This window comes from Augochlora pura, chromosome 7 (genome assembly GCF_028453695.1).
Source record: "Augochlora pura isolate Apur16 chromosome 7, APUR_v2.2.1, whole genome shotgun sequence".
Lineage (NCBI taxonomy): Eukaryota > Metazoa > Arthropoda > Insecta > Hymenoptera > Halictidae > Augochlora > Augochlora pura.
The window spans coordinates 4,204,516-4,228,140 of record NC_135778.1 but is presented as its reverse complement, the minus strand read 5'-3'; the positions used below and the strand labels follow the sequence as shown (position 1 = coordinate 4,228,140).

The window sequence follows — 23,625 nt, the reverse complement described above, 5'->3', positions numbered from 1 at the left end:
CCCCCCCGCACAACTGGAAGTACGCATCTGTCCGAAACGACAGAAGGAGATCGCTGCGAGCACAGCTTGATGATCCTCTTCCGCTCATGTTTCGTGAAACGCCGGCGCAAATAGCGGCCCGAAAAATAAAGGTAAAAAGTGTACCCGTTTCGAGTTATCCCGTTCCCCGAAGCGGCGCTTTGCGGGGACGGTTTTCGTTGGCCTAACTCCTACTACAAACAGAGAAAACGCTGAGGGCGGCCGCAAACAAATCATCCGCCCCTCCTTGCCGCGTCCCCGCTGACAGTCTCTCTCTCTCTCTCTCTCTCTCTTCTCTGTTACCGCCACGGAAGTTTTACCCGCGGGATAAACCTCGATAAACAGTGACCAAGCGTTCGTGGTGTGCTGCCCCGCCCGTTGAATAAGTTCTCGGGTCGATGCGACGCGACCTTGACAGCGTTTCTTGTAATTGGGACAGGGCACAATGGAACAATGACCACGCAGTTTTCGTGAATATTCCCGTCGGTGTGGGAGGCATCGGGATTCGGAACGCGATGATGCACCTGTAGGATGCACTAGGATTTTCTCGAGAGTTTTCTACAGGGTGATCAAATTGTTTTCCCTCCGGTCCCTTCTTTTGTGGTTTTGACTCTTTGTACTGGAGCTAGAGATGGAAGAAAATTGTCGGAGCGATTTTATCAAGAAACATAGTATCCTAAAGTTTTTCGCTAATACTTTCACAATTTCGAATTTAATTTCGACTAACATCCGTTTCCTCTGATTGGCTCGGCAACTAACAGCAGAACCATAGAATACGCTTCGCATGGAAACGATGCAAAACGACCATTCAGGAAATGGAACGTCTCGAAGGTTAAGTGAATCCGAAGGTAAAGAAGGGGGGTTATTTTTGCAAGGACTCGCGTATGGTTGAATCTGGACTACGACGAAGGGCCCGAAGAGCCTGGAGGATTTAATAAGGTAATTGATAACCGAGCCATATTATGAGAAGATATCGTGCGGAAAATTATAAAGTTGTACCGTTCGATTAACGCGGTATTGTCGTGTGTGCGTACGTGAACCTCCCTGAAGCGAGACCGCCCCGGGCGAGGCGATTTTCGACGAATTTTTGGTATTGCGCCCGGATCGGGCAGCAATTACTTCGCGGAACGACGATCGGACACGAGATCAGCCGCGCCTTGAGCTACGAATTTCACACTCGATGTCCCCTAAATTGGAGAAATGTTCGATGATTGCAGCCGCCGCGATTACAATTTGTTGATCGCCAAACGTATGCGGAGTAATTGATTCGGAGCCTGGCAATAAGAATGCGTACCATGTGGGAACGTACCGTGCACGGGCACCGGATGCCACAATTTTCAAAAGTAACCCCGGAACATCGAGCCCCGGGGGCATGCCGGAATTGTTTGCTCCTTTTCGGAAATATCTCCGCCAAATAGGTGGAGCCAGGTAAAATGGAACGGCAGCGTTTATACGAACAACAGCTGCCGGGATCAACTATAAACCCGAGCATACGTTATTTCCTCAACGCTGAGTCAACCAAAAACGACTAACGTCTGTTGCTTCATAAAAATCGAAGACATAATTTATGTAATATTTTCGTTATTTTTATTATAACGCGACGATACGCGCGACGTCGCGTTGCCTCGATGCGACGGATAAAAAATCACTCGAAGCGATGCCTTGGAAGATTAAGGTACGCGTCAAACCGTATATTTAAATGTGCATTAAACGTTAAGTCGCCTATAGGCTGTCGAGCCGAGTTTTATGCGAACATCAACGCGGACAATGCTGAATTCGTCGGTACTCTTGCCGGTCGCAATCCGGGCATGAATGTAACTTTGATGACTTCCTGATTCCCACCCTTGCAGACATTCCGGCGGGGACGCGCAAAAATAACACATCGCCCGGTGTCTCAATTAAACGAATCGAATCGCGCGCACCGGAACGCGTCGATTTTTGCCCGGCCATTGTCATGGTTTCCCAGCAAAAAAGAAGTCGCTCGTAAAGATCCCTGGGCGCAGGTACCGCATATCCTGGTGTCCCGCGAGACGGGGTGCTTTTGTGTCGAACGAAGGGGGTCCACGGCCGTGATTATGGATGGGCCTTAAGAGCCGATGGGGCCCCGCGGGCCGCTGCACAATGGCGCGCATTGATCGGCTTAATTACCGTGATATCGACGTAATTAAAGCTCCGTTGTGCGCCAGGACCCTACTCTCACTCTCTTGCTCTCCCTCTCTCTCTCTCTCTCTCTCTCCCTTTTTCTCCCTCTTTTTCTTTCTCTTTGGAAGGCGTCGACGAAACCCGTGACTGGACTCCTGGCGTCAGGACTCGCTGTCTTCCTTTCCTTCTCCCTTTCTCGCCCGCTGACCAACACCATCCTCTTCTCTCCCTCCCTTTTTTCCTTACCCACGGTCCGTGACCGCTCTGTCACTTCCTCGCGCGTCTCGCCAACGCTTTGTTAATAAGCCATTATCCACGGGACGACGCGTCTTCGACGAATCACCGCGCCTTTACACGCCCCGGCCATTTTCAATCGCTGCGGAGTGAAAAACGGATCAGGATCGATTGGGAAAATTTCTCGGAGATTAACACATCGATGACCGGTCACGAGTTAACTCGTGTTCTAATGCCTAGACGTAAAATTGCCGGTCAGCAACGTGTTAACCTCGCGGAAAAGCTCGAGTCAATTTTTATACGAAAAAGTTCTTCCATCACCTACGAGTCTTTTTGTTTTTGTTTCGACATTTTTAATACTTTCACTGGCATGTCGAATCTATTGTGTCGTCCTGATTTTACAAGGATCAGCAAGGCGTAAGAATGTTGGAAATGTCAAAACAATGGTAATTTTTCAATTGTAATTTGATTAAATAAAGTACTGTAATTTTATGAAATTTTTTAGGCGGTTAGCATGACAGTCAAAGCATTAAGAGAACGCCGTGAATAGAGGAAGGTATTCGTATAATAAAGGAAATTTTAGTCTGAGAAATTGTCGTCTAACCTTTCTAATAGCAGCACCAACAACAAGCTGATATTCTTCTGCTTAATATGAGTTCATACGTCGCGTAAATGGAATCAATTAACGAGCAATCCATAACTATAAACCCTTTCAAATAACGTAGACAGATTAACCAGCTACAATTGTAAAAACAATTCAAATATATACCGCGAATGAAACGTCAGCTTACCTGAATCGCGTAAAAATTCGGGCAGCAAACATCGCTACATCAACGCCACCTACAACTCTCGAACAATCGCGCATCGTCGGCTTCGTTCACGCGGGTCCAGCGCACGTCTAACTCAACCGAAAATTCGTAGTGTCTTTGCAATTAACCGGTGTAAATTTTCTATCAAATTGATCGTAGAATAATCGGTGTTCGGTAGAAAAAAAGTGAATCGGCAGACCGCGCGCGTACAGTTAATCGTCATCCGAAGGCCACGTTCGACCAGTTGCTGCGAGCAGTTGAAAGTCCTCGAGCCCCGTACGGTAAGTGACGATAATTCATCGGCATGTATATAGATAATTCGCAAATTGCTAGGCTGCGATCGCGGGTCGCGCGTCAAACTCGTTGTAAAGACCGAAGAGGTTGATTGATTTGTGATTCTACGGGATCGTCGTAACGAGCCGCTTGAAAGTGGTAAACCGGCAAGCCACGGACTCCGACGATCCCCCCGGTCTGCTCGTTACGTTCGAACGGAACGTATCGTTATAATTACGAGGCGTTGGCGTTTACGAGCGAGGGGATGATGCCTCGTACCAGTTAACTCTCTCAACATTCTCTTCAACGGCCTGGCCGTTCCGCGTTCGCTCGAGCGGCCGGGTTTGTTAAAGGATTCGCTAAGTTCGAGTACGATACGCGAGCAATTATTGTTCGTAGTAATTATGCATGAAATGTTTCCGCTCATCGATTTCGACGGCTTGTATTTCATTTATTTTACCGCGTTTTCTTGTGGCAAGGTGTCGCCACTTTATTAACTCGGACCTGTTCCACGTTTACAGCGTTCCAGAATTTACAATTTTCGCGTCTGGACTATTTTAATAACAATTTAATTTAATAACAATTTGGTTACGCGGTATTATTAGACATTATTTACCTGTACTATGTTAAAAAACATATTTAACGAATTCAAATACGTATATTATTAAGGACATACAATTATAACAAAATAAATTTATCCCACTTATATTATTTATACAGTATATCAACACTGACACTGTGTCAGAATTATTTAAACTTTAATTTGAAAAAATTAGTATTTACGCTTATTCACTGCAATTTCTTAATTTTCCGAAGGTAGATAAATTCCAAAACATTGCTTTGCAATTGTAATTTAATTAAATAAAATCTCTAATTTTACGAGTCGTTCGAGTATTCCGGCGCGATCGCGAAAGTGTTGAGAACGCGTAAACGGAAGTGTAGAAGAGCGAACCAGCGGACTGTTACCAATCGAATCGCTCGTTCCCCGTCAGACTCGATCGTCGACGGCAGGCAGAGACAACAAAGACATTTCTTCAAGCCCGGTAACACTTTGATCAAAGTGTTTCGATCTACATTCCGTCGGGCTCCGCCAGAAGGCCGCCTCTCCCTCGCCCCCGGTCGACATAAAATAACGCTTCCAGGACAGGAAGTGGTCTCGTTGCCTAGGACAAAGGGTCCGCGCGCGTCGCTCGGCGAATCGGTGGCTCTTTTCCCACCGATTCCCGAAACAGTTCCCGCCTCGAATTCCGCCGGCTCTCGAATCCATCTTGGAGGATTACAGGTAGGAATTCGCGCCCCGTTTCCCTGGGACGAGAGCGGCGCTCTCTCTCTCCCTCTCTCTCTCTCTCTCTCTCTCTCTCTCTCTCTCTGTGTCGTCCCGTCGGGTGCCGGGCTCGCTGTCCATTTGCAATTCTGACACAGTTCGCGGCGCGGCTATAGAGGCGGTCCCCCGGTCCCTGTGTATCGGTGGCCTCTGCGGCGACCGTGAAGGAATCTGTCCACGGTTTGAAGGAGGAAGGTGCCGCGAGTGGCGGTAGCGTTGGAATACCAAACGATTCCCGGAAACCGCCTCGCCGCCCTGGCCCGGTTCGCAGCCGGTCTTCCTTCTCCTCAATTTCGTCTTTCTGCGTCGTTCGTGTCGTCGTCGTCGTTGTCCCTTCGTCGTCGTAGTCCTCTTCCTCCACCCTGCTGTTCCTCCATCCCGTCGTCGTCGTCGTCGTCGTCGTCGAGTCGATGTAGGTCCTCCGGGGACCCGTCGAGAGAGTTTTCGGCGCGATGCGAAGCCGAGGGGGAGGGGGAGGGCTGGGCCGTGGCCAGGTTTAAGGGGTCGTTAAGAATGGGTTCGAGGGCCAGGGCCGTATATAACGGATAATTGACAGCCGTTTCGAGGCCGCCGTTTACTTTGCATGGACATTGAATCCAGCGCGGCTACGGGACGAACCGATGGACGGATGGATGGATGGACGAGATGCGAAACTGTGGGAGAGAGAAAGCTGATAGAGAGGGAGAGAGAGATAGAGTGCGGAGCTGGAGGATCGGTACGACGTGGTCCCGAACGAAATTCGGCGGGAACGCGAGGGAGAGAGCGCAGAGACCGGCTAAAGGAGATACGAGGAAGCTTCGGGAACGGTTAAGGGAGGCGCGGTGAAAAGGCAAATGCTTCGACGGGACCGGCCTCGTAAATTCTTCAATTCCGATGCTCGGAAAGGCATGAACGCGACGCTGACATGCCCGTTCCCCGATGCCCCGTTCCTCGATGGCGCACAGCGCGGCCGCGAGCACCGATTCGGCTTAATTGCCGGCCGGTGGAAAAACGGACCCGGTGTACACCGGCGGACCCGTCTTGTACCGCCATCGATGCAGCCCGACCGCCACCGATAGTCCCGCTGCATTTACGATAAAAGGTCTCTTGGTTCTTAAAAAGAACGATGGTTCTTTAAAGACTCTCTATTTTTTACATATTGTTACTTTCCCTTAACACTTTATCGACCGGTCATCCGATCGTAAAAATCTTCGTTTCTATTTTGATTTTATTAATCACGAAAGATATTTAATGTTTAAAAATTTATATAATAATATTGAAGCTTGTAGTACAATCTAACACGTTTATCTCGATAATAGATAACAAATGAATGGCTGTTATGGCAACCGATTCACAGGCTAGTGATCGGGGAAAAAGCCGATTTATAGGCTACCGGTCGATAAAGTGTTAAAGTGTTAAAGTGTTTAAGTTTAAAGTGTTTTGGTCGATAAACTTTCTCCTATAATCGCTACAAAATTAATTTGATAAAAATAGTCCCAACACTCCTTTTTCTATAATTGTTCCAATGAACTCTTCAATGACAATAATGTTTATTGTTCAACGGGAAAGCCGTTGTTATACAGTACAAGAATACAATAGTAATTGTACGGACCGCCAATGGGAACTTTATGGTATGGAATTTAATAGCAACTTATCTATGAAATCTTCAACACGAGTTTAACTCGTTACGGCGCAATTACGGTGCCTATGAAATAATCGTCGTCGGCCACTAACCAGCCGACCGGTAATTACAAAGAACGTTAACTCTAATTTACGGTTCTAATTCCGAGGGACGGGAGGGGGAGGGACGAGGGACGGGAGAGGTTCCGTTGTAGAAATTCCAGGATCACCGCCGACAGCGCGCATTCTGCACGGTATTGACGGAAGTACTTGAAACAAGTGAAGATAAATTGATTCGCGCGAGGGTTAAGGAGCGTGGCACGGCGTAGCCGCGATCAAAGTCGCGAGGAATCAGCCGTGCATTTGTTTTCGATTAAGCAGCTTCACGGTCGAACACGTCCGGAACGAGTCGTCGGCCCGAGCCGGAGAAAGAATTTCACCGCGGCGAGAATTGCCCACGGGGGCCCCCCCCTCGCAACGCCGTGAAACGTGAAAAAAAGAAAGAAAAAAAGTAAACAACACCGCGGTCGGGAGAGCTCGGTAGAGAGAGAGAGGGAGACGCGGTACGAAAGACTTCATCAGCTCTGCTTAATGCGAGGGAGTCGCGCGGCGCTACATGCATCAAGGCACGCGTGGGGTCTCCGGGCATCGCGAGCAGCGGGGGGTTTCGTAATTTGCAACGTAATTTGAAGAGAACTTGGGTACTTTCACGGGCATCCCGGCCGCTCTACTCGCGATTCCTCTAACTGTACGTTGTTATTTATGTCGTGCGAGTTTCTTGTCCGGTGTTCCACGGGGTCCTCCGCTTCTTCATTTTGCAATATTTAAGTCCCGTTGCGGATCGCCGCGCGCGTCGATTAATCATCGCGGCCGCGACACTTGCATCGGTTCTCTATTTTTCGACTACGACCGTTCTAGCCATATTTCAACGCGACAACCATATCGGGCAAGGTGACGCGATTCTTTCTTTCACGGTTGTCCAAATTCGAAAAGTGTTGCGCGAGAAATTTACTCCACTTCGTCGATGGAAAAATTCGGATGGAAATGTATATGATGATAAATGTATTAGCCGTGCTTGGGGGCTGGGTATTTCTAGGGCGAATGACTTTAACTCGATTATTTTACGTAATTTACGTATTCTAAGACGTAAAGGAAAATTAATTTTCCCGAACGATTACAGAGAATTATATAGAAAGTCTTCCACCCTCATAAGTGCTGACATTTAAAAAGTCGACTATTCTGTATAGTAATTTACAGCAAATACGGTACCATTTTTGAACAACAGCTTCGACAGTCGAAGAATTGCTTGCTCGAATAATCACGTCATCTCCCACGCACGAATCCTGCTTTGGAAAGCGTGTGCGCCCAGCATTTCGACCACGAAATCCCGTTAAAGGGGACAGAAATTAGTGTCCAGGTCGAATGCATAAGTCGTTGAAGAACTTTTCCCCAAAGAAAGGTGGAAGAAAGTGATCAACAAGAACCCGAGGGTTACGTAAGAGCACCAGGGAGAGTCCCCGGGGGGAAAAGATGAACGGTAAATAAATTCTGAGACGCCGCAGGACATTTCCACTTGTCCCTGAACGGCGTGGCTGGAGACAAAGAAAAAACAAGAGAGAGAGAGAGAGAGAGGGGAAAATAAACGAGCGTGAACGAAGCGACACGCGATCCAGCAGAAATATGCATTTCACCGCGGAGCGGCGGTGCCCGTGGGCACGACGATATGTTAGCAAGATTGGTATCAGCCGGGAGCGATGGAGCCGATTCCGCGAAAGAAGGTTGCCCGGAGTCGAGCGAAGTGACTTGTCAAAAGATCCCCGGGACGGTCACCGTGGAGAGTGGGACCCAGGTAATCGATCGCGTGGCTTCGGGCAAGGATTTTTCGGTGCCACGGACGCGCTGGTATAATATACCTGCGCCTTTTTCCCTCCGTTTGTATTTGTCGCCTGCGCGCTCAATCTTCCTTTCTCTAGCGACCACGGGCACGACTTGTCAACTCGTTTGGCTTACCGCCGGCTCTCGTGGGGCCCCCGGAGATAAAATCCGGTGGCGGCTTAGCCGCATAATGGCACCGGCGCGGAACTCGTCGATGGTACCCGGCTCGATGTCATAATATTGTGCGCATTGTCCTCGATCTGCCGCAAAACGACCGATCCCTTTGCTCGTTTCTCCCATTAACACGTTCAGCGTCGTATATCAACTGCAAAAATTCTCGCCGTATCATTAGCCCCCCGAATTTCGATTTCTTTGATGGCTACAATGGTTAACCCTTTTGCACTCGAAGCCATTTCAACTGGAAATCTGAAGTAATTTCTCTGGCATATAGCATTTCCATATTATATCAAAAAGTATATTTTATGTATTTGTAATTGATTCTTGTCATTCGTAATAACGTAACATAACCTTAACCAATTTTTTAAATGTAACCTTTGTTAGTATAGAGATTATTTTGCAACGTGATGGAACAATTTTATGGTGCCTTACAGTCACCACTCGAATGCATAGGGTTAATATTTATATTTATTGTATGTCGATCTTTCGAATCTTTATAATAAGTGTGACACGATATTATATTGCAAGGGATTAATTCATGAAACCGAAACTAGAAAGATACAATTTACAAAATCAATTTGTCGAATATATTGTAAGTACTTCAATTAGCGTATCATCATTTTTAAAACTTAACCCTTTGCACTCGATTGGTGACCGCGCGTCACCATAAAATTCTTCTATCACGTTGCAAAATAATCTTTATACTAATAAAATTTGCATTCTACAAATTGTTAAGGTTATGTTCCGTCGACACGAATGACGAGAATCAACTACGTATGCATAAAATATACATTGTTATATAAAATGGAAATACTATAAAGCCAGAAAGATTACTTCAGATTTCCAGTTAAAATAGCTTCGAGAGCAAAGGGTTAATAGACCGAGACAAATTTTGACTCGGAGTTTCGAGATAAATAAGGTCGAAAAAAGTAAATCGTCGACTAAGAAGAAATGGAAAAAAGCTAATTTAATTACTAGCTGGTTCAATTAAAAATCAAATTTAAATAAAATTATCAAAAAAAAATAACTTCGATAACTTTGAAATAATTTAGAACTACGCTCGATTTCGTTTCGCGAATTATCGTACGCGTAGGAATTATGAATATTCCGCGAACAAGTAGCTCGTCCATTACGTTTTTCAACGTCTTTTATTGTCGTCCGCGTAATTGTTTTTACCTCCGTTCCGTAACGAAGGCAATTAACTCGGTCTCGCGAAACTTCTTGGAAGAACTCATTCGCTCTTGTCAATTTTACGATCGGCTAACGTGTAATTGCCGCATTCCGTAGTTTCGAGTACTGTCCATCTCGCCGGTCGGTTAATTGAACATTCGCGAGCGCATAGCGAGACAAAGTGCATCGTCGATAAACTACTGGATGCAAGCGGGTCGGTGTCGTTAACCCCTTGCACCACGACTCCTTTTACGTTGCATCGATTAGCATTTATTTGTTCCCAATATTTTCCTTAATAGGTCGAGACAATTTTTGTTTCTTGTATTGCCTTTATTTACTTCTTTTTCTAGATAACAAAGGAATTTTTTTCTTTGATAACAAAGGAATTCAATTTTATTTCGGTTTAGAAGAAATTAATCATTTTCAGATTTAGTGAATCGTTCATGAAATCTTTATCACGAGTCTGACTCGTTATTACAGTGCAAGGGGTTAAGGGTTTAAGGCATTCGAGACGAGTACGAAGAAAAGAAGCTGGCTACCTAGTGCATCATAGATAGATTCCGTCTCTTGGAAATTAACATCGTAAATTAGCCAGAGATAGAGTAATTAATTCGCGGGACGCGTCGCTCCCGTTCGCGGATAAATTATCATTCGCTCGCAGGGAAACCGCGAACGTTTTACGGTGGACAAATGAGAAGAAGTGGAATCGAATGAGATTCGATTAACGTAAGTGGTCGTTCAGTAAATCAACAATAAAACGAAACTTGTTACGATATTCCATTCAATTTCGTATTTTACAACCCACCCCTCCCGAGGGCCCCCCACCGTTTCGCCCGTCGCGTAAAGGGTCGCGCCGAACAAGAAAAATATAATTTCGGCATAAACAACGTTTTAATTACGCGTCGCTAGATGATTACGCCGAGGGGCCTGTTAATTAACATTCGCGTAATGGGCCCGCTCGTTTTTTTATTATTGTTCCACGGAAGCAGGGAAGAGAGAAAGATGTTATCGAGCCGGCGCGGCCGCCGGGCCTACGAGCCGGGGATCGATCGATTTTTATAAGCGGGGCGAGCGACTCTTCATTAACAAACACCGGCGCGTTTCGCGCAAGAACGTTGATTGCTTCCAGAAAAATACGAATTCCCTGCGCCGTCGAAAAACCAACGAACCGGCCCCTCCTTCCGGTCCCCGCCGTGCGCGCGCATCGCTTTCCGACCCCGTCGAACGCGTTAATAAATTTCCCTGTAACGAGTTCGACCGCTTTATCAACGTCCACGAAAAAGAAGAGAAGAAGAAAAAAAAGGAGCAGGAAACGATCAATTTCGTAGAATCGGTCCGGAGAATTGGCCGCGATCCGATCCGAGAACGACGGCGTCCAACGTCGTCGCGCGAGCTCGCACAATGGCCGACGGTGACGCGCTCGATTAGAATTATGTATAGACCATCGATTACATAGTAAATCGTCCGAGGACGCGCGCATGCGTGGCGTAATTAATATGCAAATGTAGGAAACGAGGCACGAGAGGAGCTCGACCCGTTGATCTATCGCTCGAGCGTCGCTTTAAAGAGAAAATTAAATATTTTATCGCGTAATCGAAAACCTTGCTGCTTCTTTTTTTCTCTCCGCGAAGGATATAATAATATAAGAATTCGTTTACGCGTCGTAGATCTCGTTCTCGGGAAATACTAAATTTCGCAACACCGTAAATCGACCACGTATATTGTTACAGCTAATGTTAGCAGGCAGCGCGTGTTTTAATTTGAAAGATGAAACGATATATGTGTCGTCGTAAAATGGGAGCCCTCGCATCCGTACGAGAATTTACGATTATAATGTCGTATAATTTTAATATCCTCGAAAAGCTCGGGTGCATAACGTCGAACAGGATTCCCTTGAATATTTTCTCACGCAGTTTGCGCCCCTTAACAGCTTCGCCAATGAAAAGCAGTTACACATTCTGACTCTTGCATTAGAAGCCGGAAAACTGTTACAATACCTATTTTTCTGGTTATTTTAAAAATATAAGAATTTCGAATGTTCGTTCCATTTATAGCACAGACGATTTCTTTTGGTTCTCGAAATTAATTTTCATTGTACTATATTGAACAGATTGAATGTTTATAGAATTTATAGTTGACAACAAAAAGTTTCAAGCTTGACACCGTGTGAACATTTGGAGTCGATATTCGCCACTCGACGTGTCAGTATCCTTCGACGATTGTTCCAACGGTGAGTTCCCTCGGACCGTAAGACTGCGGTACAATGGTACGCCCGGCTCCATCGCGTCCGAGCGAAGATTAAAACGTGCGAGCACGAGTCCGCGCTCTAAACGTCTGCGATCGACGGGGAACGGCGGAGGTGGAGGGGGGTCGCCAAGCGAAATAGGAAGAAGCGGACGACGACGAAACGGACGACGACGAAACGGACGACGACGAAACGGAACGAAGAAGAATAGAAGCGAGGAAAGGATGAGTGCAGCGTATAGTAAGCACCGCGACTACTTTGTCCGTCTGTATACGTTGAATCATCCGGTCGGTTTCCTTTCACGAGCCGATGGCAGCCGTTCCCCGCATCAAAGCCTGTGGTCTCCTCCGAGCAGGCATAATGACTCAATCCGCGATCCACCTTGCCCCCACCCACTCCGCCCAACCACGGGAAAGAGATCCTCCGCTTCTCTCTCTCTCTCTCTCTCTCTCTCCTCCCAGGTTTCATTCTCCCTCTGCTCCGAGACTCCCTCTTTCTCTTCGTTCGCCGAGGATATTATACGCACGAGAACCATCCAAAGGCTGGAGACCCGAAACCTGTGGTTTTCTCTCGTCCATCACTGGACACTATGGCCTCTCTCTGCTTGCCTCCCGATGTCCTTAACAGTCGGAAAGCGGTGCCGAGTCCGTACTTGACGCGAGCTAAATTAGTTTCAGATATGTTAAAAAAAGGGACGAAAGGTTTTGTTGTCAGAAATGAACCGGCAAGGCGTACTTTTAATCATCCTCTGGTTCCGCTTCTCGATAGGATCTTCCATCGATTTGTCCTTTGCTCTTGGATCGCTGATCAGAGAGCAGCGACCATTACAATTTAATTTTGTTAAGTGAATTTATTAAAATTTAGTTTATTAATTGGATTTAAGTTAATTAATGTTGGTTTAATTGTTTTTAAGTTTATTTGATTTTAAATTGAAAATTTTATTTAAGTTTAATTATTAATCGAATTTGATAATGAAAATTTTGTCATTGAAGTTCTTCGATAGGAGATAAAGACGTTTAACGAGTTGAACGACCGGAGGGGATGGAATCATCTACAGCTGTTAATTTGCAGTTGGATAACTTGTTACCTATAGATTCTGCTGGCACATTGGTTACTAAGAGTCTGAGTAGATCGAACCATATCTGAATAGTTAAAGGACACTGTACAGTAAATTCAAATAACAAAGGCATCCCATATCTTCGCTCCGATTCGACCGGCGCTAACTCGGACGGCTCGCGTGACGATCCGCTATTCGCAACGCCCGGCGACTCCGCTCCTGATTATACCTTATGAATCGGGGCCCCGCTATGACGCGAAAGAATCCATCGGCCAGACACGGACGTTCTCGTAGGACCGAAACGAACCGGGCGACCGCGTAAGGTCGGTGGCTGATTGCCAGTCCCCCGGCCGTATCATCCGACCGAGCCGTGGAGAAAATCTGAGATTGCAGACTCCGAGTGCTAAAGCTTGCATTTATCCACCGGTTAAACGTGCCACTCCGCGCGGCGTTTCCTTTTCCTTGAATTTGAAATGACCCTGGGGAATATGAAATCCAAGATATAGGATAATGCTATAGGATAATAGCTATAGGATAATGGTATTTTTCTCGGTATGTAAGAGTCACCTCGTTTCTGATTGAATAAAAATAAACCTTTCTGAATTTAAAAAACCAAATCCATTTTTCTTAAAATATGCGTTTCATCTCGGACTTTACAATTGCGACGATTTAATTGATCCTGAAAAATGGAAGCGATCCTGGTAAACAATCTATTAAAATAATGAGAACATAACGCAGACTTAACCCATTCGCTGCCAAGGACGAGTATATTCGTTCTACTTTAAATATATTATAACATGCAGGCTTTTGAATTAGCAAATTTGTTGTGGCCACAAACATAAACATAAATATGTAAAAAACTTGAAAAAATACTAGAAATAAAATTTTTTACAAAAATAATACTTTATTTCTTATAGAAAATGATAAAATATAAATGATGAAATATAAATGGCAATGGGAATGACTTCGTATAATTTAGGCTTGGCAGCGAATGGGTTAAACTTCATTTTTCTGAAAATATGCAGGTAGTCTTGAATTTTATAATCATGCTGGTAGAAAATTAACTCCTGTAGTCTGAAGGAAAGGTCGAACGCTGATGAAGAATTGATCAGAATAACGACAAACCTTGATTAATGTAAAGAAAACCTACCGAGACGTAAACTACATTTTTCGCAAGATACGGAGGTCGCCTTTCTAATCAAGATGATAAAAAATCATTTGGAAGGAATATTGAACGCCGACGAAGATTCTGCCACAACAGCGATAAACCTAAGCGATGACAAACACCTCGCGACAATTTCATTTCGCTCGCAACAAGGCGTGTCACCGTGGACGAATTCTGCGGCCAGTCGATGGAAGTCGGCGCAAGATAGAACGCGGACGCCGCAGGTGTAAAACGATTCAACTGTAAGCGATCTCTGTGATGGTCGCCGGTCAGGCGGCGCACTGTTTATGTCTCGGAGACAAGGAGGTCTCTGTTTTGGGTGATGAGATGGTTCGTCGAGGGGAGGAGGCCCTTTTTCGAAGAGAAAGTGTCGTAGTAGATTCGACGGTTGTTCAGCTTGGAAATATAATAGCCTTTATTTCTAATTATTAATAATATCTATATATAGTTCGGTTTATTATGGATTCTTCAAGACTTCACGTGTGCTCGCCTCAAAGAACTGGGAGAGAGTGTCACGTCCTCGAAAACCGCTAGCACGTTCCCCATGCCACCCCGTTGCGTCAGCGAGCCTAATTTCGAGGAACCATCCAGCCTATCAGTTTTCCACGAAGTTATCTAGATCTCCAGTGCAGGGGAACGCCTTCATAAATATACGTTCCACAAAAGAGGCAGTCGAACAAAGATCTTTGCCAAAGAAGCAGCCCATCTAATTTCTCACCTTGTGTCTTCTACACAACGAGCGTCGTTCCCCCCGCTAATAGTAATCTCGGCGATCTCCGTTTTACGCCGTCGAAGGCCGGGTTCCGTCGGCCGCGAGATTCGGGAACGTCGCGGAAGCGATTAGGACGGCCGGTTACGCAGGCATGGGAAATTCTGTCGGAATGCGGCGTTCGTCGCGCGAGCTCGCCGACCATACGGATTTTTAACGGCGTATCCATAGATTAGATGATACAAAGCTCGCGCCGTCTCCCGAGTGGTAGCTTGTACGTATCACGCGGAGCGTTCGTCCCGGCAATTTATTGCTAGGAAACGCAATGATCCAGCGACCCGCGGTGAGGAATCCGAGTAGCGTATTACCATACGGCACCGTACGCCGGTTATTCACGCGGTGGACCCGGCGGATCGGCACCGCGCGACGACCGTATAACCGTGAAATAAGAACCCTCCACCCAGCTATCAAAGTGAACGGTCGACGCGTCCGGCGCGCGGCGCTTCTCGTAAGACAGGAAACTAATGCGGCTATGAATTCCGGGACGGGCGCTGAATCGAAGATTCCTCGCGGAAGCCCGATCGCCGACTGTGTTTTCCATGTTTTCAGGAAAGCCCTCGCCACGGGTTCGAGGGGTCACTGTAAATCACCCTTAATTGCGGAAGGAACGGTGTACACGGCACCACGCGGATGTCCTTCCCCACCCGGGGACTTTCCATCTTTACACGGCCAACTTCGTTTTCAGCCGAAGTTCGATCGCCTCTTTGGTATTTCGATTTTTTCCCCTCGGACCAGTCTGATTTAGGGTGCTGCTGCTGCTCGACCGCACCCGCCGGTTCCGATGAAACACTGTTGGATGACCAATTGTTGACCCTGACTCGGAACATCTAATCGACAGATAAAACCAGCCAGCATCGGTATTACTCACTATTTTCTCTCACTTTCTATGCTCAAAGTTCGAATGAGTCAGAGGCCAACGTCGCTTAGTAAAGGGCTAATGGTCGTCTCTCACCCCCCAAAACACGAGGATATAAGAACCCTCGAGAATCACGCTACAGGCACTTTTTAGAAAATCTTTCCCGACAGTACACTCGCGCTTCCGAGATAGCCTTAGGAACTTACGTTGTAGTAAGAAACGTATTTAAATAAATCGAGTTGTAAAATATAATCGAGTTTCGATACGTGTTCCATTCGAGGTTCCCGTAATATAAAGGTAGAATTCGACGAATCGGATTTCAATCGTTGATAGACGAATCGTTTCCTTTAATTCGTATGAAAATAGGCGACGATTATCCGAACATTTATTTTTACAATATTCTGGTATCCAAACGTTTTATTATCTTATCACTGCATTATTTCGGTACATTATTACTTAGCAGAAAACATGAATAAAATTTTTTGGATACTAAAATGTTCTAGCTGCAGGATGATACAAAAATAAATCTTCAGATCAGAGATTTCACCTTATTCGCTCGATGCCATTTTAACTATAATTCTAAAGTAACATTTCTGACATCTAGCATTTCCATTTATTTTATAAGATAAAGAGGTTATGTTCAATTGAAATCGAATCTCTTAACTCATACAGAAACAGTTACACTTTTAATAATGTTTTAAACGTAAGCTTTTATAACAGAAATATTATTTCGGAACGTGATGTAACAATTGCAGTGGTGCCACAGAGTCATTCGAGTGCAAAGGGTTAAACCGATTTCTTGTTTCTGGCAAGCGACGCAGAAAAGAACGTTTATTCCGCGCGTAACCAGCAAAAAGTTAGTCCGGCACGTTCCGCGGCGCGATCGCGATATCGTGCTCGCACGTCCTCCGACACTCGGCCATCTGAAATAACATTCTCGCGGGCACGAGTTCATCATCCTCTCTCGCGGCCCTTTTACCCTAACGATCTCTCTCCGGGTCTCTCACTCTCTCGAAGAATCGAGACATTCAGCGGCCACAATGACCGCTTAATTGAGCGTAAGATATCGGAGGTGTATCGTTCAGGTGCGGTTTCACCGGCCGGGGTCTCTCTCCCCCCTCCCCCCCGTCGATAAGGATTCCGTGTTCGAACGTTGACAGTGGAACAGCACCGAAATGATTCGGCACTTCTGTCACGGGGGGGGAGGGGGGAATGCGGTTCCGAACCGGTCCACGCGCCACCTTTTCGGTCCGCGTGCCCCGGCGGTGGCTGTGCTGCTGTAGCTGTTGCCGCTGCGTGTGTCTTGTACCGGGTGTTCTACTTGGGTTCATTAGCAGAATAAATTTCCGTCGACACTGTACCATCACGATGATACCGGCGTCGGACGGATATGAAGGTTTCGACAGGTTGTCTAGTCGTATTGAATGGTACACGATCCGCGGCGCGAACGGTCAGATAAGGAACACGTCTTCCGACCGGCTCGTGCGAGAGCCGGTGCAATCAACCCGGCTTGTAACATTAATAACATTGTAGCTATGATCGTGCCACGGCCGGATCGAGTTCCTAAGTGCACGATCATCGATACCGATTGACTTTTCTTTGAATGTTATACCTTCGCTGCGCTATTTTTCTATCGGATGATGGGATCCTTAGGAACAGGTGCTTTTAATTGATAATCTCGTTCTATTCGTAGTCTCTCTCGTTCTATTCGTAGTAGAGCAGACGAACTTGTGGTCTAGTGGAGTAACGTGACTATCGATATTACGTGTAATATATGATAAAACGGTGTATGCTGATTCAGGTGCAGGTTAACCCTTTGCACTCGAAGCTATTTTAACTGTAAAACTGAAGTAAAATTTCTGAATCATTGTACATTCCCATTATATGAAACATAATTTCATTATTTAATATTATTTCATGCGAAATTGATTCTTGTGACTTGTACCAATAGTTTTACTATTTAACAATTTTTAAAAATCTAAACTTTGCATCAAAATTATTTTTAAACATTATAGAACAATTCTAGTGGTGCATCAAAGTCACCACTCGAGTGCAAGGGGTTAATGAACCTTACTATATGAACAATATATTACATGCTTCATTCTAATAATGAGATATACACTTATTAAAATCTAAATATTCACGCAAGTTTTAACGACATGCAAATCGTTAACATTTCTGTTACGCAAGCTTCAAAAAATTAAAAAAGTAGTAATCGAAGATCACCGGACTACGTAATTCGGTTATTGAGCACGAGGACCCTCGACGCGTCATTGGCCAGGATAAATCCGGCTGACAGCGGGGAAGATGGATCAATTACCGCGAAAGCATTCGCATGGAAGCCGCGATATCTGTATTCGGTTCTCGCAAGAGGGCCGCTATATAATAATGGATCGCAGCATTATTATGATTTCAATGCCGCGGCCCACCGATGCGAATCTAGATCGTGCAGCGTCGACCGATATCTGGGCCAACGATCTGGCCACGGTGATTGATTCTTTGGTATTCATGCGGATCGGCGGTCCACGATATCATCGTCGTCATCGAGGAACCGCCGCCGCGCCACCGCCGCCAAGGCAAGAGAGACAACGCCGATCGCGAGATACGGGTACCCAGTGACGTACAGAAAACCGTGTCCACTTCCGATCGACACCGCGATTGTCAGAATGCTACCGATTTTTACCATTGCTCGACTCTCTCTCTCTCTCTCTCTCCGGTCACGGCATTCGATTTTATCCTAATTATCACGCATTTTCTGTCCTTAAATCCCTTCGCGCCGCAACAGACTCCCGATGGGGGCGTTAGTCACGTTTTTGCTGTGAGAAACAGTGTTATTGTTTTCTCGCGTGTCTATTGATCGTTTGCTAAATTTGTTATCAAACTCTGGATACTATAATAGATGACGATATATAAGGAATAAAAATGTCTCGTTCTGTTAGGGACGTTCATTAACACGTTAAGCGCCACGCGCCGGTCCCTAGATATCGCATAATTTAAATGTTAAATAATTTAAATGTAGGGACCGTAGGGACCGACGCGGCCCGAACGGAAAATCTAGGGACCGGCGCGTGGCGCTTAACGTGTTAAGGTTGAAGAAGTGCTCACTAATGGAGCTATAGAGGAAATCATAATACTAGGGGTTAATTACTTTGGATCTCTTTCGTCTTAAAATCGTTTTATAGATCTCAAAACCGTCCGTCGTTTTAAGATGTCTTATTTTGGAAGAAGTTCGAATCTAACTTAACCTAAAATGAACATTTTTAAGACGTCGTTTTCTATCTAAGTAGCTGTTTAATATTTGCAAAAAATTCCTATCTTTGTACGAATTATTCACTCTATTTAATTAAAAAATTGCTGCATTGACGGTCACGGTATTAAATTTGTTTCCACGTAAGAGGAACACCGAGGAACCTAAGGCGCCAAGGAAGGTGAATACCCTCGTATCATTTATTACGATGCACAGTCTCGAAAGGGCAATAAATATCCGCATCCGAAAAGCGTGACACATTGATTGAGTGCATGCGATTCCAGAGATTGTATATCTTAGAAAACAGCTTTAAATCACAGAGATTCGTGGTACTCATGAATGCGTTCCAGGGTGCATCGAAGTGCAGCGTTTCTATGTTCGGTGGACTAAAACAACCCTAATCGGACGAAATCTAATTCACCGTTCTATATTGCTCTATTTAGTCTAAATACTAAAATGTTAATACCTGTAGTTCTTGAATTTACATACATTCGATTTCCTAACCATACCGATAAGCAAAAGATATCTTCTCTGTTAACTCTTTGCACTCGAAGTCATTTCAACTGGAAATCTGATATAATTTTTCATAGTGCTCTTCTGACATAGTTTTCACGGTATTTCCATTCTATGTAACAAAATACACTTTTATGCGTATAATATTGATTCTTGGGATTCTTACCAACAGGTTTACTATTTGACAATTTATTAAACCAAAGCTTCGTTGGTATAAAAATTGTCTTAGGACGTGGTAGAACAATTTTAGCGGTACCTCAGAGTCACCACTCGAGTGCAAAGGGTTAATGATCGGTATACCTCTTGCAATAAGTTAATGGAGTAGTTAAACAGCTTTATTCTATTAATAAAATATCAAATGTTGCTTAGATTTCTCTGTCCTATTATACCGATTAGTGTTCAACTAAATGACGGTATTCCGAACAACCTCGTAATCGGAATCCTAACCCTAAACTTTTCGAAAACGACTCGCGGCATTGTAATTCTAACCAAGCCGATTGTTCCGATCCGAGAACCACGCGCGAGCATTCGACGGTGCGAGTCGCCGGCTCTCTCGAGTCTCCTCGACAAGCGTGACTGGCGAAGCGGAACGTAATTTTTCAGCGGCGCGGCGAGAGTCCCCTCCCCTCCGCGCCGCGCGGTCGGCGTCGTTTGCGGCGGCCCCCGCCGAACAAGAGGAATCGATCGGTGAAATATGGGGCCCCGCCGGATTCCCCCACGCTGTGCGCGCGCGCGCCCCTCCTGCCGTCTTAATCAAGATTTCGACCCGACGAAATTATCGCTACCGAAAACAATAACCGCGGAGCGTACCGCGGCCGACGTTGATGTATGATCCGTCCGTGGGTAATATCTCGGGGTCCCGCGCGCGAGAAACGATTACGCGCGATCGGCCCCGCGGTCACCTTGCCGGCGACAACACGGCCGCAATAACGTATCGATGACGCGCGACGATAAGTCTGTCGGCGAGATAGGACTGCGCTACCGTCGTGTCCCCCCTCCCCATCGTATCGAGATCGTAATTTGTTGGGGTCTGCGCCGATAGCGGGACGGCCCCTTACGTAACGAGTAATAACGATATGCCCGCGACGCGGTCCGCCTGTCACGGCTGACGCTTGTTAGGGGGCGCATACTTCGTTTTACGATGCTCGCGCGCAACGACCGGCGAAAACGAGAGCAATTGAAACCTTAGCAGACCTCTCTCCCTACGGTCGCTGGATGATTGCTCTTAAATGTTGCTCACGGTGAACTGGGCACAACCATGGTGAACGGAGCATTGATCGTGCAATTAGATAAGTACGAGATCGCGGAGATTCGTTATTATTCTTAATTTTGTTGAACCGTGATAGAAATTCGTACGTAAGACAACCGAATTCTTTGTCAGTGGAACAGGTTTTCCAGGTGAATAATTCGACTAACCGCGTGTAACACTGTTCGGCGTGACAGTCGGTCAGAATTTAATCCAGCGTAATTAAGTAACGAATCTATTATCCAGATATACTTGTATTTTGGTTGAACATTGCGAACGTGGTTTCCTATAAACTACGACAAAAATAAGCTTTCGGTATTTTAAATTAACGCGCAATTTACGATACACTCGCAGGATAATTGCTGGACTGCGTTCTGCGTTTATGGCAAATGCTGAAACGCAGACTAATGAAGCGAGTAGACGAATCCAACGAATCGATAGCATTGCTTGTAGCTCGGTAATATTATTCGAGACTTGAAACACATATGTAATGTGTGGATCGTAATTAAAGCACAAAACCAATTTGATTCGAAACAAAAATAATAGAAAGTTTATTATTTAGTAACTAACAATTATCACTATATACAATAATTACACAAGTTGACTAACCTAAAAAAAATAATAGAATCAAGAATTAGATGTTTCTGCTTCCACTAGAACAAATAATCCAATTTATTGGGCAGACTGCTTCACTATTATTATATTCTATATCTTTGGAGAAATTATTTGTCAGTCTTCTTATTCTTTTCGACTCTTGTCCACGTGGTCGCGTCGTCCCCGTGGCTCTTGATGCCAGTCACGTTTAGGTTATGTCTCTACTGCTGTGCTACACATTCAACGCCCATTCACACGCAAAGCTTACACATATACCTGTGTTTCCTTCTTATTGCAATCGATCCACAGAATTGTACAAAGATCCGCGGTTCAACGATTACATACATCCTCTTCACGGAGCTTCGATTTAACCATTAGCGCTACGGTTTCTCGCATAGTTGCCTCGATCAGCATGTCTCCGTCCTCAATAATTTTCCAGACAGTTTCACGTTCGTTTCTGTGCTCGTTTTCGTACACGATTATATATCCGTTTCGATTTCGAAGAAACGAGGCGCGTTCGTATTTAGTAGATTACGCTTCGGAAACATCATCGGCGCACCGTTTCGCTCGCCCGGCGCAAAAACTAGTTAAAGCAACCTGTTCCAGTGGAATAATTAGACCGCGGACTCTTGGACGGAACAAACAAGTTAATCGTAAGAAACATGGCTGTCCGTGTAAACTTGAAACAAGCGACGAGAAGAGGTTGGACATCGCCGGGGAACGATTTCCAATATCTAAATAGTCGCGGTCGAATAAGGGTAGCTCGCATCGACGCGGTCTATCGAAAAGAGGAAAAAGAGTAACGCCGAACAGGAAGTTCCTCGGGAAGTCTGGATCGTTCTGGCATCCTGCGTCGGCCGGCGAACCGCAAAAAGAAGGCGATCTTCTCCTCGGCCATTCGTACGGCGACCGTACGAAGATCGGAGGGCGGTTAAAACCGGGGACGCTTAGCGTTCGACGTTATTCAAAGTGGCTCGTTCGAATTAAAAGAATCGCGCGGTTCTGCCGTAAAGAGCGGAACCGAGCGACGGACACGCGCGTCGACCGTTCGCGCGAAACGAGCAAAGGACGGCGCGAACGAACGTCGTGGCCGGATGCGAGGAGGTTCGTCGACTCGTCGCGCTAGCGGAGGGGAGGGGGGACGACCAGGGGCGGTCCAGGGGGCGCCGATAACGGGCGTTAATTGCGATCAAACGAACTGGATCGGGGGTCGTTCGCGGGCCCGCGGAGGGGGCCCCGTAGGAAATATAATTAACCCGAGGCGAGGACCGAGCCCGGGGTGTTGCGCGCGCACGCGGACCAGTCAGGCCGATCAGTTAAAAGCGAGAGACGGCCGCATTAAGCGGTAAGCAGCGTGATCAGGGGGCCCACGAAACGCAAATCGACGAGCGATGATAATCGCGCGAATAAGACGTCGGGGATGCTGGGCCCGATCGGGGCCCGTCCGCGTTTCGTCTCTCCCCTTTCGCATCGCCGTCGGCCGGACGCCGCGCGGCGGTGAGACAGAGAGACAGAGCCGTGAGACGCGCGAGGAGCGGCTGGGTGGAGACGCGCGAGACCAGCCGAAAGGCTTCGCGGGACGGGGAACGGTGTGTGACAGCGTGTAATCTCGCCTCGGCTTCGAGCCTCGCCGAAATAACAGGTTCCTCTTTCCCTCGTTCACCGCGATCTCCTCTTCGCCTGGCCCTCTCTCTCTCTCTCCCTCTCTCTCTCTCTTTCTCTCTATGCCTCCGGATTCTCCCTCTGTTGCGTACTCTCCTCGCAATCGGACTTTCTTAGCCCCTCCTGGTCTCCCTTAATCCCTTAAGTAAGAGAGATTTCTCTTACACACTTCCAGTCTCTCTTACTAAAAAGTAAGAAAGTCTTTTAGTCTGTCTTACGTCTCCATCAATCTCTCTCCCAGTCTGTCTCTCTAACAGCAAAATTTAAAAAAGCAGTTTCAGTAATTTGTAGTAAAAAAAAGAATTCCAGTCATTTAGTCCAGTTTTTAAAAAACTGTTTCAATCTCAAGCGAATAAAGACATCGCTTATCGCGATTAGACATCGCTTTCCGCAATCGTAAATTTCACCTGTTTCGCGGGGAACTGCGTTTCCATGTCGGGAGCATTATTAAAACCGACACCGACACCGCGAAATCGTCGTCGTCGTCGTCGATGCAACCGAGCCCGGGATCATCGCCGGTCCGAAATTCAGAACCGGATTCTTTAATGCTTGCCTCCCGTGTGCGCCGTCTCCCGCCCCGGCGAACCGGCGGTTGGTTACCCTAACGCGGCGATCGCGACGCGATACAGAACGGTGTAACGAGTTTATAA

General features: G+C 46.2%; 1 protein-coding gene across 1 annotated transcript in view; it reads right to left on the bottom strand.

Annotated features, from left to right (window-relative positions):
• LOC144473417 (uncharacterized) overlaps positions 1 to 23,625 on the bottom strand; it is a 139,638-nt gene that overhangs the window by 56,192 nt on the left and 59,821 nt on the right. The window lies entirely within an intron of this gene.